This window comes from Danio aesculapii, chromosome 18 (genome assembly GCF_903798145.1).
Source record: "Danio aesculapii chromosome 18, fDanAes4.1, whole genome shotgun sequence".
In the NCBI taxonomy this organism is placed as follows: domain Eukaryota; kingdom Metazoa; phylum Chordata; class Actinopteri; order Cypriniformes; family Danionidae; genus Danio; species Danio aesculapii.
The window spans coordinates 42,274,729-42,291,094 of NC_079452.1; the positions used below are offsets into that span (position 1 = coordinate 42,274,729).

General features: G+C 30.6%; 1 pseudogene; it reads left to right on the top strand.

The window, feature by feature from the left end:
* The window catches only part of LOC130245366 (bile acid receptor-like), a 28,842-nt pseudogene extending 15,326 nt beyond the window's left edge, over positions 1-13,516 (top strand).
* The last annotated feature ends 2,850 nt before the right edge of the window (positions 13,517-16,366 follow it).

The following is a 16,366-nucleotide window of genomic DNA, read 5'->3' on the forward strand; positions in this document are numbered from 1 at the left end:
TTCTGAATAGACAACTTTACAAATAAATACAAAATTAAATTACTATTAGATAAAAAAAACATATAATATAATATAATATAATATAATATAATATAATATAATATAATATAATATAAATTAAAATAACATAACATAACATAACAAAATATAATATAATATTATATATAATATAATATAATATAATATAAAATAACATAACAACATAACATAACAAAATTAATATAATATAATAATATAATATAATATATATAATATAATATAATATAATATAATATAATATAAAATAAAATAACATAACAAAATATAATATAATTAAATAATATAATATAATATAATATAATATAATATAATATAATATAAATAATATAATATAAAATAACATAACAACAAAATATAATATAATATAATATAATAATATAATATAATATAATATAATATAATATAACATAACAAAATATAATATAATATAATATAATATAATATAAAATAAAATAACATAACAAAATATAATATATATATATAATATAATATAACATAACATAACATAACAAAATATAATAATATATAATATAATATAAATAATATAATATAATATAATAAATAATATAAAATAACATAACATAACATAACATAACAACAAAATATAATATAACATAGCATAACAAAATATAATATAAATATATTAATATAATATAATATAATAATATAATATAATATAATATAACATATAATATAATTAACATAATATAAAAATAACATAACATATGAATTTATTTATATAATTTAATGATTAAATTCTAAATCTTATTTCTAAATGTACATATATTTTCCTTACCTTACCTCACTTGTAAACAGGCTTTGTCTGAAAGTGATATTAAAATTTACAATTCATTTAAATTAAAAGTTCTTATAATAAATATAATTTAACTGAATATAAAGTCACTGTCTTATTTTTTATAAAATCACCAAGGATCACAGTTTCAGCTAAACACTTCTTTAATACTGTACTGAAGGAAAAAACTCAACTACATTTTTAATTTGTGTCCCTTTAACTATCCCTTTAAGTCATGTTTTTAATGTCTCAGCACAGCAGCAGGGTTTCCCTGATTGGTCATTCTGTGTAAACCAAACCCTCGTAGCTCTTCACACTGAATGCTTTACATCAGAAAAGAGCTCTCGGCTTACATGGCCAGCAAAGTATGATAATTATATCAATGATAATGATAAAGACAAAGACCTTGTACAAAACAGGAAGGCCTTTCAAAGAGAGGCTTCAAATGAACTGCTGCTGCAGAAAATCATAGTGAATGTGGAAACACACACAGCTGTGGAAATCCGAGGCCAGATTCACATCAGCTCTGACCTGATAGACAATAGAAAACTGTATAAGGTCACAGTCCCTGACACGGCACGCTAAGGGACTTTCATGAAGTCTCAAATAAAACAGACTGTAGGTACATGACAAAATCGGTTTTAGTTATTGTCTCATTTAAAGCATAAATCAAGTTTAAAGCACTAACTAAAGAAAATGCATAGTGTATAATAAGCTTTAAGATATAGTCATGGACAACAAGTTAAATTCTCACAGTTCTGCTTCATTTATCTTATGGATGTTCAAATTGTCATGGAAAAGCACTAATATTTATTATATTTAATTTGAAGAAAGATTTAACTTTTATATATATTTAGTTTTGCTACACTCACATTTGTCATGTCAAAATATAAATTTCCACAACACAAGATACATTATTAGCATTAGGTATGAACATTAAATTTTTTTTTTTTTAATTTATTTGAATACTTTTTTAGATGAGAAAAAGAAATAATTCTAAATCATTTTCCTAAATTTACATTTATTTTCCTAATCTTACCTCACTTGTAAATAAGATTTGTCTGAAAGTGATATTAATTTAACTTAAATTTCATAGAGTGAAATTAATTAAACTTAAAATTCTCAGAGTAATATTTGAAAAGAAGTTCAACTATCTTACATAAGCTCTATTTATCTAATTTATGGATATTGAGGTCAAAAACCTTTAAACAAAATATTCATTGATATTGTCAACATGCAGTTTGAAATTGCCAACACATCAACAAGCACAACAGATGATGAAATGCTGTATTTATAAAAGCATTTATGTTGATGCGATTTTTTTTTAGACCTGATTGCTTTCCTCCCCACAACTGAACCACTTACATGGCTTAAATTTTCTATGTTGGGCCGCTGAATAAATATATAATCTGTACATACTGCATTTAGAATTTTGACACGATGGGAAGAAATGGCTGGAGCAGAACTGCTCCTTAAAGCACACGGGACACAAAGCAGCAGTCTGTTTGCATTGCTGAGCAGTGTATAGAAACAATGTAAAGACAGGCATGATGGGCTTTAGACTCCCTGCTTCTCTTGCTTTGGAAATGAGAGTCACACTTAGAAGTTTAATTTAACCTTAGATAGACATTGTTGCAATCTCACTATGAAATGTTATGGCCAAATCAAACACAGCCTGGGGTGTGTATGTCAATGATCAACATAATGGTCCATGTTTTGTGCTGATTGGCCAGTGTTTTTCCACTGGCATTTCACACTCATAGGATTTGCATGGGAAAGAGGAATCTATGGTGTTTAATGTTTACAGCATGGACATTTCCATGTACCGAACTTAGGGCTGGGCGATTACAAAACAAATGATCACAATATAATTTTCATGTCATTCAATATTGATAATTATTATTATTTTTTAACATTACATTAGAAATATTAGGATTTTTTAACCACTTTATTTTAATTTACCACCATTATTAAGGCAAATAGTTTTAATAGTCAAAAACAAAAAACATATTTTAACTAAATCACTTTATAATAAATAATCATATGTGTTAAAGAGACTCTTAAACATGAAAAATAAAATGTACAACGTGTGTGCAAAGGTAAAGTGTAAATATGAACAAAGCAAACTTTAAAGTAGATCAACATCTGTAAGGTGTCAATAATAATGATAGAGTAAACCTCAAACTCTAATTTGAGAGTATCTAATTTTAATTTAATTGGGTAATTATACACACATTTAAATAGACAGATAGAACCCTTAAAGGAGTTCAAGATGCTTTTCTGAGTCTGAGAGTTATTATTTTATGTTATTTAACATTTCTTGTTTGTACAGGCTAAATACAAATGAAAAGTGAACATAAATTTTATATCATACCACAGAGCCTGGAGGTATTATAGACTTTGCAAATTCAGTGTGCAGACATTTGATGGGCAGAGATGTATAAAGTACTAGAGACCCAGACTTAAGTAAAAGTACAAGTCTCTATCAAAAAGTGACTTGAGTGAGTAGAAGTAAAAGTGCTCTTTAAGCACCATACTAAGTGGAAGTACTAAAGTATTCAACATTTTTTGTACTTAAGTATTGCAAGTAGTTTATTTCAAAATTTACTACTCAAGTACTGAAAGTAAAAGTACAAGTATTGTGTAATGTAGTTATTAAAGAATGCAGTCAAAGACATCATATGTTTTGTTTATTTAAATCTCTTTTTTGGGGCACGTCATTAAGCAGAACGAAAAGAAACATGACTTACAATACTGTTTTTCTCTCACGCTCGAACCACAGATCTGACAGATTATAACAGCTTTAACACACACCTTTCAAAGTTGTGTGTCACAAAAACAGTCCATAATCCACTCAAAACGCTATTGAAACCCAATTTCGGAGCACAAATTACTGGTTGTAAATGCTGTAAACGAACGTTCTAATTCACTTGATTTTGATTTTATTGAAAAAAAGAAAACGTGTATATACTGTGTTAAATGAAAATCTGAAATATTTTATGGCTTATGCTATGATTTAGTATTCAAAAATGTTCATTTTGATTATGTTTTAATTAAATTGGTCCTAAACTTCATATTTTTATAGTATATTATTCATTCTGGTACTTTTACCATAAACCAACATCTCAACCATTTGGTAGAGGCTGATATTTTAGAAATTATGGGATGTGTTGGGGGAAATGTATTGATTGTGTTAACTAGCGACATTAGGAATTATGAAATGCAATAAATAAAAAAATTCTATTGTTTTTTTTCTTGGTGTGACAGTTAAATGGTTACTAATACAGCAGTAAGATATATGAACTGTACCCTTAATTTGACCCGCTCAAAGAAAACACTCTTTCTGAATGTATATCAACAAAACTCATGCACAGAAGACAGCATGAGCATTTATAGCAAATAAACTAATGTAAATATTCTCCCGCCTGCTTTTTAAACGCTGACAGGCGAGGTCTTACACCCTTTGATTAGTTTGTCGTCACCTTCTCAACAGAAAGGGCTGCTATCGGCTTTAATGAAAGCGTTGTTCACTGATGGCGGGAAGAACCAGCCGCGGTTACAGTCACTGTATGTATGTATAATACGCGGTTATCACAGGTAATCTATAATAGACACAGTGGAGAAAACTTGCACCTCATACACGCCTACCAGGCCAGCGGGTCAAATCTCCAAAGTGAGAGAGGCAGAGGGGAGTCTCAAACATTTCTCTGTAGTTACAGTGAAATAGCGGCTCATGTGCGTGCCGCCTTCACTCGCCCTCGCGCTCCGTCCTTCGCCATAGTATTGCGCCGACACCGCACATAGGAGATAAATGACGTCAGTACGTAATAACCCGTTTGATCTATTACTGACCGATTTCGACCATTTGACACCTATAGTAACGAGTAACGATGCAGCTAAAAAATCTATCGGAGTAAAAGTATTAAACTCATCGAAAAATGTACTTAAGTAAAAGTGGAAGTAGGAAAAACAATACTCCAGTAAAGTACAGATACTGCCTTTTAGTATTAAGTACAGTAGTGAAGTAGTTCTACTCGTTATATACATCTCTGTTTGTGGGTAACATCCATTGTGTGAAGTTTTTGGAAGTTTTCCTGGCTTTTTAATATTGACATCGATATCGGAATTATATCGTATCGACCGAAATTAAGAAATATATTATAATATAATTTTTTGCCAAATCATTAAACCATTGACAATCAAGTGAACATTAACATGAAAGGTAATCAAGGGTCACAAAGTCTTAAAGGATGCCAAATTTGATCGTCAACATGTAGAACAGACAATTAGACTACTGTATTTAAAACTAGATTTGCACACGACACAAAGGTTTGTCTTATACAAATAACAAACATCTGTTAATTTGAGAAGTAGTGCATTTATAGAAACATAAGACATTTTATCGCCTACATAAAACATGCCACAGTAATATTGTGAATGTCTAAAAAAATAAAACAAGTTCAAAGCTGCTGCCTTAACATGGTCAAAAAATCTAATCTGCAGAACTTTTGACCCCAGTTGCCTAGTTAGACCATTTAAATGTGTTAAAATGTGTTCCACCCATGGAGCCTATGATTGGCAATGACTATTAAATGTGTGATCATATCAGATTTTTTAGTTTATTTTTGGGTGAACTATAAATAGACAGCACATGAGTAACTAAATGCTTTTAAAAACCTCTAATAATTACACATTGTGTTAAGTTGTTTATTCAGGATGATTTTCAGTTATCCAGATCATGTATCTAAAATATAAATGGAAAATAGCCAATCTATTTCTACAACAAACAGGAAAATAAGAACCTAACCTTACTGGCTTCTTTCCCAAAACAAACTATTCTGAATAATTATACTCTTTAAATATCATTAAAAGCAATTTACACCTACAAATGCTTCAATATACTAGATAAATCCAACAGTTGATGTGAGCATCCCTGTCACCGCTAGAAAACGAGCATGTTACAAGGTGAGCTAATTATTCATGATCGTTTTCGCTGTAACCATAGAGCTTAACCAAAAACATGTCCAAACGCAATCAATTTACGTCAAACGTTGAGCAAGAAACGTGACTAAGCAAAAGTAGGTCACTTATTCCATTTCATTTAATTTTGGCACACTTTTGGCACCACACCTCGGTAGTACTTTTTTTTCGATTCATCAACCAGATTAAATATTAATTGTTTGGCTAAATGGTGGACAAACAGGCAACCACAGGTTCAACTATAACCACTGATGACGCATTTGCTAGTTTTTATCACCTTCAAACGATATATTTAGTTTTTGTAAAGCAGTTGCTAATATTATTCTTGCATCTGGCATACGAGGAGTGAAAAGTATTGATAACCATCCTCCCAGTATGTCCTTAGATGGGTTATAACACCACATTATCTGCTATAATCCTTAAGACCAGGCATCACCATAACAATTATGTCGCCTCGATAATTCAGATGTCAGTGAAGGAGGAGCTGCTGTAACAGTTATAAAACAAGTACTAGATCCTCTTCAATACAGAACCCAAAATGAAAAAAAAAGGCATCGTTTATTCATTCTCTTGTCCCAAACATTTGTGAGTTTCTTTCTTTCTTTGTGTTTAACAGAAGAAACATTTTGGGTGAATTTTCCCTTTATTTAGGTTAGGGAGAGCTACGTACTATCATTTATTCACTATCCAAAATGGATAAGAGGGATCCCTGTTTGACTATGTATGTATGAGAATATTGATTAAACTGACATTAATATGAATATTAAAAGTTATCATGTGAAACTGGTTCATATCATTTATCATAATGAAAACATATGTTGAAAATGAGAGGAGCGATAATATCAACTTATTTAAATGATTGACACCATAGTAATTATAGCAAATTACTGTCATTTTGTCAATTGTCTCTGCTAATTAAAAAAAAAATCAAAGCCTCATTATTCAACTAAAGCATAAGCAGAGGCGTTGCATTTTATTTCTGTTTGGAAGAGGACTTTACAGAGGTCACGCTAGTAGTGTTGCCAAGTCCACTTAAAAGCTTAGTGAACCAGTTTTTTTTAGTTAAAGCATTGCAGGTGCAGGTCACAATTTTAGATTAAGTTAATTATGTCTTTTGAATAAATAGTTTGGAATTAAGGTTATTATTGGCTTTGTACATTAAATGTTTTTCTAGCAATATCTGGCAACACTATTAAGTGTTACCTCAATGGTTTCTTGCACCACACATACAAAGTGAAACAAATATTAGATGCTTAAAGAAGTCAGTAACATTAGATAAAACTATTCAAATACATGTGGGTTCTGTACAAACCGCATAGGTTTTTTTGTTCGATTACCTATTTTTCTGGAGTTAACTCCGTTGTTCAATGTGGTTTTCTCTCAAATTATGTTTGTACTGAACAAGATAAGGGGAACTGAATTCATCTGCAGTGTGCATGTAGCCATAATGTAATACTAAATACATGTCTGCCCTTGTGCTATTAGGTTAATCTCGAAACTAAATTTATGGTTATTTTAAAAAAATGTGTGAAATAACAATTGGTAAGGTTTCATATTTGAATGTAAAATGTATGTATGATATGAATAATGAATAGAATGAGTAGCCAAATTCTTCCCACTGCTGAATAAAACACTGCGTGGATTGCTGTCAGTAAAGAGAGGATGTAAACTTGTAATATCTAGGTTGCTTAAAACCACAAACCAAGCCGGATAAAGCATCTTGAGAACTAATGAGATTTATTTGTGTATGCTTAAGGAAAGATATTAATTTTTCTGAATTTTCCTTTTTAATGCAGTGAAATATCTGTCTCCAATAACATTACAAAACCTGTTTTTCTGTCTATTTTTCATTCAGTTTCAGGCTGTTACACGAGTCAAAAAATGTGAGAATCCCTAGACGTGACAAATTTGTTCAAAAATGCATTCAGTAGATGTGACCTAATTTTTTGAACAAATTACAAAAGTGCTTATTCCCTAAAGCCAACAGTCTGCCAAATGTTTTAAATGACACTTAATTTCGATAATTCAGATTTGATAATGGGCCAATTAATCCATCATCTGAACATAAACTACAATCATAAAACACCAGAATACTTGATGATCAAACTCACTATAAAAGTAACAATAAAATAGACTGATCATGTCTGCTGTTTCATAACAATCTTTGTTTGCTTGATGTATACAGGACTAATTGTCAGTGCCACTGACTTTTAAAACACGCACAGTCACCAACGAAAGCCACATTAGAATCAGATTTAGACAAGAAATCATTCCCGATGTTGCATTGCAGTAAACTGAACAAGCAAATGACAAACTCCAAGCTTGATGCTAACACTGCTTCAAACAAATATCAAAGCTTACCATTGCATCTCTTTACATAAATAAAATCACAAAAAGACCAAGAATGTAAAACACCTACTGTTTAAACTAAATTAATAGCATATAACAGGAAACATTACGAGTTATTAAATTGCACACATTTTTTGTGCTGCATGCATCCTAATATTTCCTCTGAAAACCAAATGCTTAACATTTAAATAGCATAATCCAAAAAACAAAACAAGAAACAGAAGAAAAAAAGATCACATGATTCTCTAGTGTCTAGACAAGAAGGCAACAGGAAACCGTCTCTTTGACAGGAAGAAAAGTCAGGTCAAGCTGTAAAACTGATGCAGAGTTGTGATTTGAGGTTCAGATTTTTAGGATTGATAGCATAATAGCTCCTCTTTTAGCTATCATTATCTGATTTAAAAACAATAAAGAGGTGCTTAAGAATGAGACCTTGAACAGGACTCTCAGCTTCATAAAAATCCACACTTAAAATAGCTTCCCCATTCAAATCACAGCAGTCTTTACAAATATCTAGGATTCAAAACGCATAGCAATACTTACAAAAGTATTCGTGACTAGGCATGGGACGATAACCATTTTCAAGGTATACCGCGGTTTGGAAAAAAGGTTTTAAAACCGCCAAACTTTTCTGTAATACCGTTCCTAAGGTATTTTTATTTATTAAAAATTTTTTGTTTTTATTTTTAATTACATTTTTTTTGTTTTTTAGGACAACAGTATCTCCAGCAGCAAAAGTATCCAAAATCAGTGTTTTTGAAACAAATGAAGACAGCAGAAGTGAATGATTCATTTGAATTATATAGCCGGACATGTTTGCTGCTCCAAAATTTCATAAATCTTTCAAAAAATAGAATACATTGTTTTCAAAGGGGGAAAAAGTTGTTTATTTATTTCACAGACAATTAAAAAGAAAACATTTTAGAGCAGTAATCACAATACCGTGATACTGTGAAACGTGATATTTTATCCAAGGTTATCATACCGTCAAAATCTTACACCGGCCCAAGCCTATTCGTGACGCACCAAAAAATGACCCACTAAAAACTTGGATGAATAATTCTGCTTGTAAAATTCTTGCTTGTAACAATAGTGCATAAACTTAATGATACAATCACGTGCATGCAATGACGTTAGTAAAAGAATATAAACATAGCATATACGCTCAACTAAAGCAACACATTTCAACTTTATATACTCTCGCTATAGACAGGTAGTGGTCAGTGTAAGTGTTATTAAGTGCAAAAGTGCTGCAGTGCACCCAAGTTGTGCTGACCTACTTTTAATCAATTCTTCTCCTTAAACTTTAAAGCCTTCATAGTCCACATTAGAGTGCATAAATTAACTTCTAGTAAATATAAGTCAAGAAATCAAAGCATCTACTGAAACACTGTTTAAGATATTTAATTTTTTTTTAAATAATGACTGAAATAACAGTTTTGTAGTAAGAACTCTAATAGTTTTTCTTCTTTATGCATTTGGAATATAAGAGATTAATACCATTATGTTTTTTAAAATAGGTATAGTAAAATGTGATAGAATATGAAATGAAAACACTGTATATATACATTTCTTTAAAACATTTTAATAATGTAATATACGTTTCTACATGAATATTAAAATTAAATAGATAAAAATAAATAAGTAAATATGTTTCTACATGCATACTAAATTTAATTATTAAAAATAAATAAGTAAATATGTTTCTACATGAATAATAAAAATTAAATAAAGTAAATATGTTTCTACATTAATAAAAAAATGATATATTTATTTTCATTTAAGTAAATGCGTTTCTACATGAATAATAATTAAATAAATAAAATAAATGCGTTCTAAATAAATAATAATTAAATAAAAATTAATAAGTAAATATGCTTCTACATGAATATTAATAATTAATAAATAAAAAATAAATTAGTTAAAACATTTTTACATGAATAATTAAAATGTAGTAAATAATAAATAAGTAAATACCTTTCTACATGAATAATATTACATATATAAAACAAAGTAAATACATTTGTACAATAATAATTATTAAATAAAAATAAAAATAAGTAAATACGTTTCTACATGAATAAACATACTTAAATAAAAATAAATAAGTAAATACGCTACTACATGAATAATAATAATAATTAAACAAATAAAAATAAATAAACACGTTTCTACATACATTATAATTAAATAAAAATAAATAAGTAAATACGTTCTTACATGAATAATAAAATAAGTAAATCTTTTTCTACATGAATAATAATAAATAAATAAAAATAAATAAGTAAATGCATTTCTACATGAATATTAATAATTAAACAAATAAAAATAAATATGTTTCTACATGAATAATAATAATAATAATAATAATTAAATAAATAAAAATAAATGTTTCTACATGTATAATATACAAAATAAGATTAAAAGCACTTTTAAGGCATGTAAAGAATGTTTAAATAATGTTAAAGCTTTCGGAAACAATTACGTGAATATATTTTAAGATTATTTTAAAGAAATAATTAAATATAATGACATTTTATTTAATGTGCTACACTGTAAAAAATGCCTGTACTTTTCACAGTAAAAGAATTTAATTAAATTACAAAACATAAATTACTGTTAATACTGAAAAACATGGTACTTTTTACATTATTGTTCTTACTGTAAAACCTCTTAAAACTATGGTAAAGTACAAAAAACAACACTAAAAGTCACTGTATTTTCTAGAGATGCATGTTTTTTAAACAGTAAATCACAATATGGTCTGTAGGAATACGTGTTTTTTTATAGAAGCGTGCCATTTTAAGCCTGCTAGTACCCCAGAAAAGTAACTGCCACTGTTTTTGCATAGCACGTTTATATAACATTTCATTATCTTCCTTGTTTCTATCATCAAAGCAAAACCCACATTAAATGGTTTATTGAATGAACAAACTATTAATATGCATTGCAAAAAACACCCACAGTGTGCCAGGCGAAGGGCTTTTTTTCTCAGGCAGCTACGCCAAAATTCACCGGATGCCACCAGATAGTAAATAATTGACCTGAAAAATGCCCATACTAAATGACTGGAATCTGTTAACTCAAAAGGCCAGTTACCTAAGAGACATACTTTCCAGATGAGCCCCTAAATTCCAGTCACGTTTTCTCTCTGCTGGGGAAGCGGAGGGAGGGGGCGACTGTCACGAGACCAAGCAAACTGACAGCAGATTAGGTTACCGTTTTAGCCCAAGAATTAATAGCCCAGCAGTCCTATTACATCTGGCCTTCTTTGTTTCCTATTGTTTATATCCTAGTTATGCAAAGCTTTATTGATCGAATTAGGATTGAGAGAGAAAGCAACGCCTGAAGAAGAGGAGGGCATCACAGCTCCGGCCTACAAGTGTGCGGAGTTTGACCCTACATATTACACAACCGTCACGTTACAAGGTCACGTTACAGAAATCAGAGCAGATCAGGCAGCACTATGACCTCACCATGCTAATGATTCCACATTACGTCACAACAACATGCAGTTTCACTCATTAACAGGAGACTGAATTCACTTGGGAGAAAGCTTCAGTATTAGATGGTGGATTTGAGAACTCCAAAAATAAAAAACCTGATTGTCAGAGTGTGTGGAGTAAAACTGATACACGAATAAGCTTCAAAAGCGGAACAATAGATTCTAAACAATGGATCATATTTATAAAGTGTGGCACGCTTTGTGGTAATCCATTCGTATTTTACTAAACAATCAATACCATGCATAAACTAATTTGATGCGTTACATATTTATTTGGTAACTTTTTATTTAATATACAGCCATGATCATTAGCATTAATGATGCAGTAAAGGCTCCGACTAAATGTTTAATTGAAAACATGACTACATTATTATTATCTATTTTTACACACAAATAATAAGCCATGTTTTAGATGTTCTATATTATTTAACCAATTTTACAACTTCAGTATAAGAAATAAGTATTTGGTGGAAAATCTTTACTTTCAAACAATAACAATGAAAACAATTGCTATTCTGACCAATTATTATATTATAAAAAGCTCTAAATTTGGAAGAAATGTTATAACATTTGTTAGAATAAAATGTTTATTAACATACAGTGGACAGCATATTGAATACACTATTTTGAAAATGGATATATTTATTCATTTCTCAGTGAATATAGGTAATGAATTTTGGTGCATTTAAACAAAACATATTAAACATATATTATGAAAATAATATTTTAGTCACAAACATACTTAGAAATTGAACGATAATACAATTAAATCAAGCTAAATATTGCAAAAAAAAAAAAAAAACCTACAAAACTTCAACTAAATCTTTCATTTTTGTTGCTTCTCTTGATTTTTTTTCTCTTTTGTAAATTTGCATTTAATATTTTCTAAAACATAAATTTAAGTGTACTATTTTGGACCATTATCATGAGTTATTTGTTAGATAAGCTCCAGATTTGGCTTCAGTACTGACTAATTTAATGTATATGCACAAATATAACATTGTATCTCTTCCTATAAAAAATATTAATTTAAATATAGATTTGTGAGGGGTTGTAAATTGTATTTGAGTGTGTGTGTGTCTTAAAGTATCAAAATAACAACAAACTTAAATGAACCGGAATAATTAACAGATGAATCATAATCGCAAACAAAACCGCAGCATTCTTTTTCATACCACCGCTATGCAAAGGTAAACACAATAAATCAACAACGTTTTTCCTGATAATTACTTTTCTTCAAAACGTCGACAGCTTAAGCAGTTTTAAAGAAATCGCCTCAAACCAAATTTTAAAAATACAAACAAAAGGATACAACAACCCAAGACATTTAAACTAGCATAATAACTAGCCGCAATGACCCGAACGGAGCGGCAAAGCAAGTCTTCCAAAGGCCTCGCAAAAGAACAACTAAGCACAGCTTTTCTACAGTTAAAAGCGACTGACAGGCAAATTTATGACTAAATGTGTGCTTTAACCGCAGCGGTAAAGCTTGAAAAGTGCCCCAGCCAGCGCACAGTTTCGACGCGCCTGTGCTCGGGTTTGCTCGAGTTCGCTCTACTGAACTACTGACCTACTTTCAGTGCGCAAACCAATCAGCGGGGAACACCGAGTGCTCCCTCTCCTCCGCCCGGCGCACCCGCGCAATCCACACAAGCCCTGTCCGCTTCGACCGGGACCATTCCCGGGAGGACGAGCCGGTTTTTTGTTTGAAGCGACGAGTTACCTGTGTTTTCCCCCGTCGCTCCGTCACCGCCGCCAGCCGCTGTGTTCCTCGCCGACATGGCTGGAGCCGGTACGCCGGGCCGGCCCAGGGCTCCGATGCCGCATGTGGAGAACGAAGGCGGCGGTAGTTATTTTGCAAAAGAGGGGGGAGAAAGAGGAGAGGAGAGGAGAGGTGAAGGCGGAAGGTGGGGGGGCGGCGAGGCCTGTGTAATTGCTTTAATTTTTTTCTTTACAACTAACTGAATTGGGAGGGTGGGCTGAGCGTAAAAACGTGCAAGAGAGGACACGATAGAAGCAGGACAGTGGTTGAAATCCGGGGAAACGCGGAAGAAGACGACGCGCAATCTCCTCCTACCATCATCAACACCGCCTTCTCCTGTCCGCTCCCTCACGTTACTAACCTAGTAAGTCACGCGATATGTTATGCAAGCCGAGAAAAAATGCGGTCACGGATGCGATGGCGGTATGCGGTGCTGAAGTGAACGAGCGCCGGACGGATGGACGGTCGTCCTTTCAATTGCAGCAATTCAACTCGAGCAGATCTCGTTCAGATCCTGCAATATCAGATTTATGTTTTAAAGAAGAGATGCTTGTTATATTGAGGTATTTGGTGAATGTGCACGAGTAACATTGTTGGGATGATTTTAATTAAACAGGTTCTTATTCTATTTGAATGTGTCTGGGTATTTTTGCGTCTTATAATGAATTAGATCATTAATTTGAAACGCTTGTTTTGTGTCAACGTCTTATTCCCTTTGTTGACTGACACAAACCGAAAAGATTAGAAATGACCTTGCTTTCACTAAGAAATATTATTTCTAAACCTGTCAATAACAGCCTACAGTATATTCCTTCATTCTTTTTCAAAGTAAATAATTAATGAAACAAGAATAGACCTAGTATTTCAATGATTTCTATCAGTAATTTAGTAACACTCTTTATATTTATTCCTTCAAATGTATTAAAATAAAATTTGACTGTTTGAACTGGCATTGACCTTGTGATCTAAAAATACTGAATTGATGTTATCTTGATCAGTGGTAAACATCTTGTAAGAAACCCCAAATATGATCACCCTCATGCAAATCCTAATTCACCACCCTAAAATATGCAAGTAATCTTTTCTTGGATAAAAAATCTATATACTTCATTTGTTTGAATCTTTTTTTTTTCAATCCTTAACACATTTTGGATTTGATATTAATTATTTTACATATTTTTATAATTTTATATAATTATTAATACAGTATTATAATGTCACTTCATTATTTGTTTGCTTCTTTAAGTATATTAATACTAATTTACGCTACTGGTCAAAGGTTTGGGGTCAGCTTTTTTCATGTTTTTTTTTAAAGAAAATTATTCTGTTCATCAAAAAAATGTTAAGTTGTATTTATTACAATTTAAATAACATCTTTTTATGTATGTAGTTTCAAATGAAATTATTACTCCAGTCATTATTGATTTTATTGCTATTACCATTAATAAAATATAATAATAATATTATTAATTAATATTAGAGTGATTTCTAGAGGATCATGACTCTGAAGAGTGAAGTAATGAAGATGAAAATTCATCTTTAAAAGCACTGAATAAATGATTAAATTAAATGATAAACTACTTTTGAGCAGTTATTTTATAGTGCAATAACATTTCACAATTTTTATTGTATTTTTGATTAAATAAATGCAGCCTTGGTGAGCAGGATAAGCTTATTTTTAAACATTTATAAATCCTACTGACCCCAAACTTTTGACCGGTATTGCACTATGTATATTTCAATAATAAAGTGAAAATAAAAATAATAAACTAAAAGCAATATAAAATTAATAATGGATAATAAAAATATGTTTGCCATTTTTATATTTTAAAAAGCTTTTTCTTTAAACATTTGCAGCCCCCTGGACAACCACATTTTGAAAAGCCCTTTTCTAGGACTTCAAAACAATTATTGTTTAAGAGATGTTTGCAGGTCTTCATGGTTGAAACCAAAAACTCGTCTTCTATAGCCAGAAAATAACTTTCACAACCAAGACTTTGTTTGTCAGCCTGTACCACCCTGTAGCGTTTGAATTGAAACAGTTGAGTAACCAACTCTGAACGAAAATATAAGCACTAGCGCCACCTGGTGGACAAATGTTGCATATGTTGATGGTAAGAAAACTCCTGGAAATTTCTAGCAAATATAAATGTTACTTAACTCACTCACTTTTCTTCATAAATCTTTATTTATACAATATGGTTAAGCTGTATAAATTAAAGCAGTTCTTATATAAAGAGTGATTTACACAACACAGAAGAAACCTAAATGCAAATTATTTAAAATCATCTATTACAACACTTGTCTCCACCATACATTTTACTTTTACATGAATAAATTTGGCTGCCTCATTAATCCAAAGCAACTTCTCCCAAAGTTTCCCAGATGTTAGATTTTAGTCCCTATTTTGTAATAGTGTGATTATTGAGTAATTATGTTGAAGGAAAGTTTCACATTTTTAACATTTTTAACTTTTTGGACTCATAAAATAAAGTTCCAGTTGCAGTGAGTTTTTTTTTAATTGACCTAAAATATAATGTTTCCTAATGGTAAAACATTCCCAGAACATTCTGGCAACCAAAAAAATAAAATAACATAAAAATAAAATACATTTATTAAATTAATCATAATAATAATAAATATTGCTAGCTCAATATTGCAATCAGTTTTTTGCTTTCTTTGAGAAACAACCTGACAACAAATGCTCAAATTTAATTAATCTAATCAACTTAATTCACTAGCAGCTGTTGAACTGAGCAGCAAAGATTTGATGTCCTGAAAATGCATTTACCCAAGAAACAGGACAGAGATTCACTGTAAAAATTTTTATGAACAGCTGTATGACTGTATAATGGAAACTGTCCTTACAGATCTTGAATCATGGGCATTTTTTTTTTTTAGTTTATTTATGCATTTGTGTTGCATTATGGATCTTAAT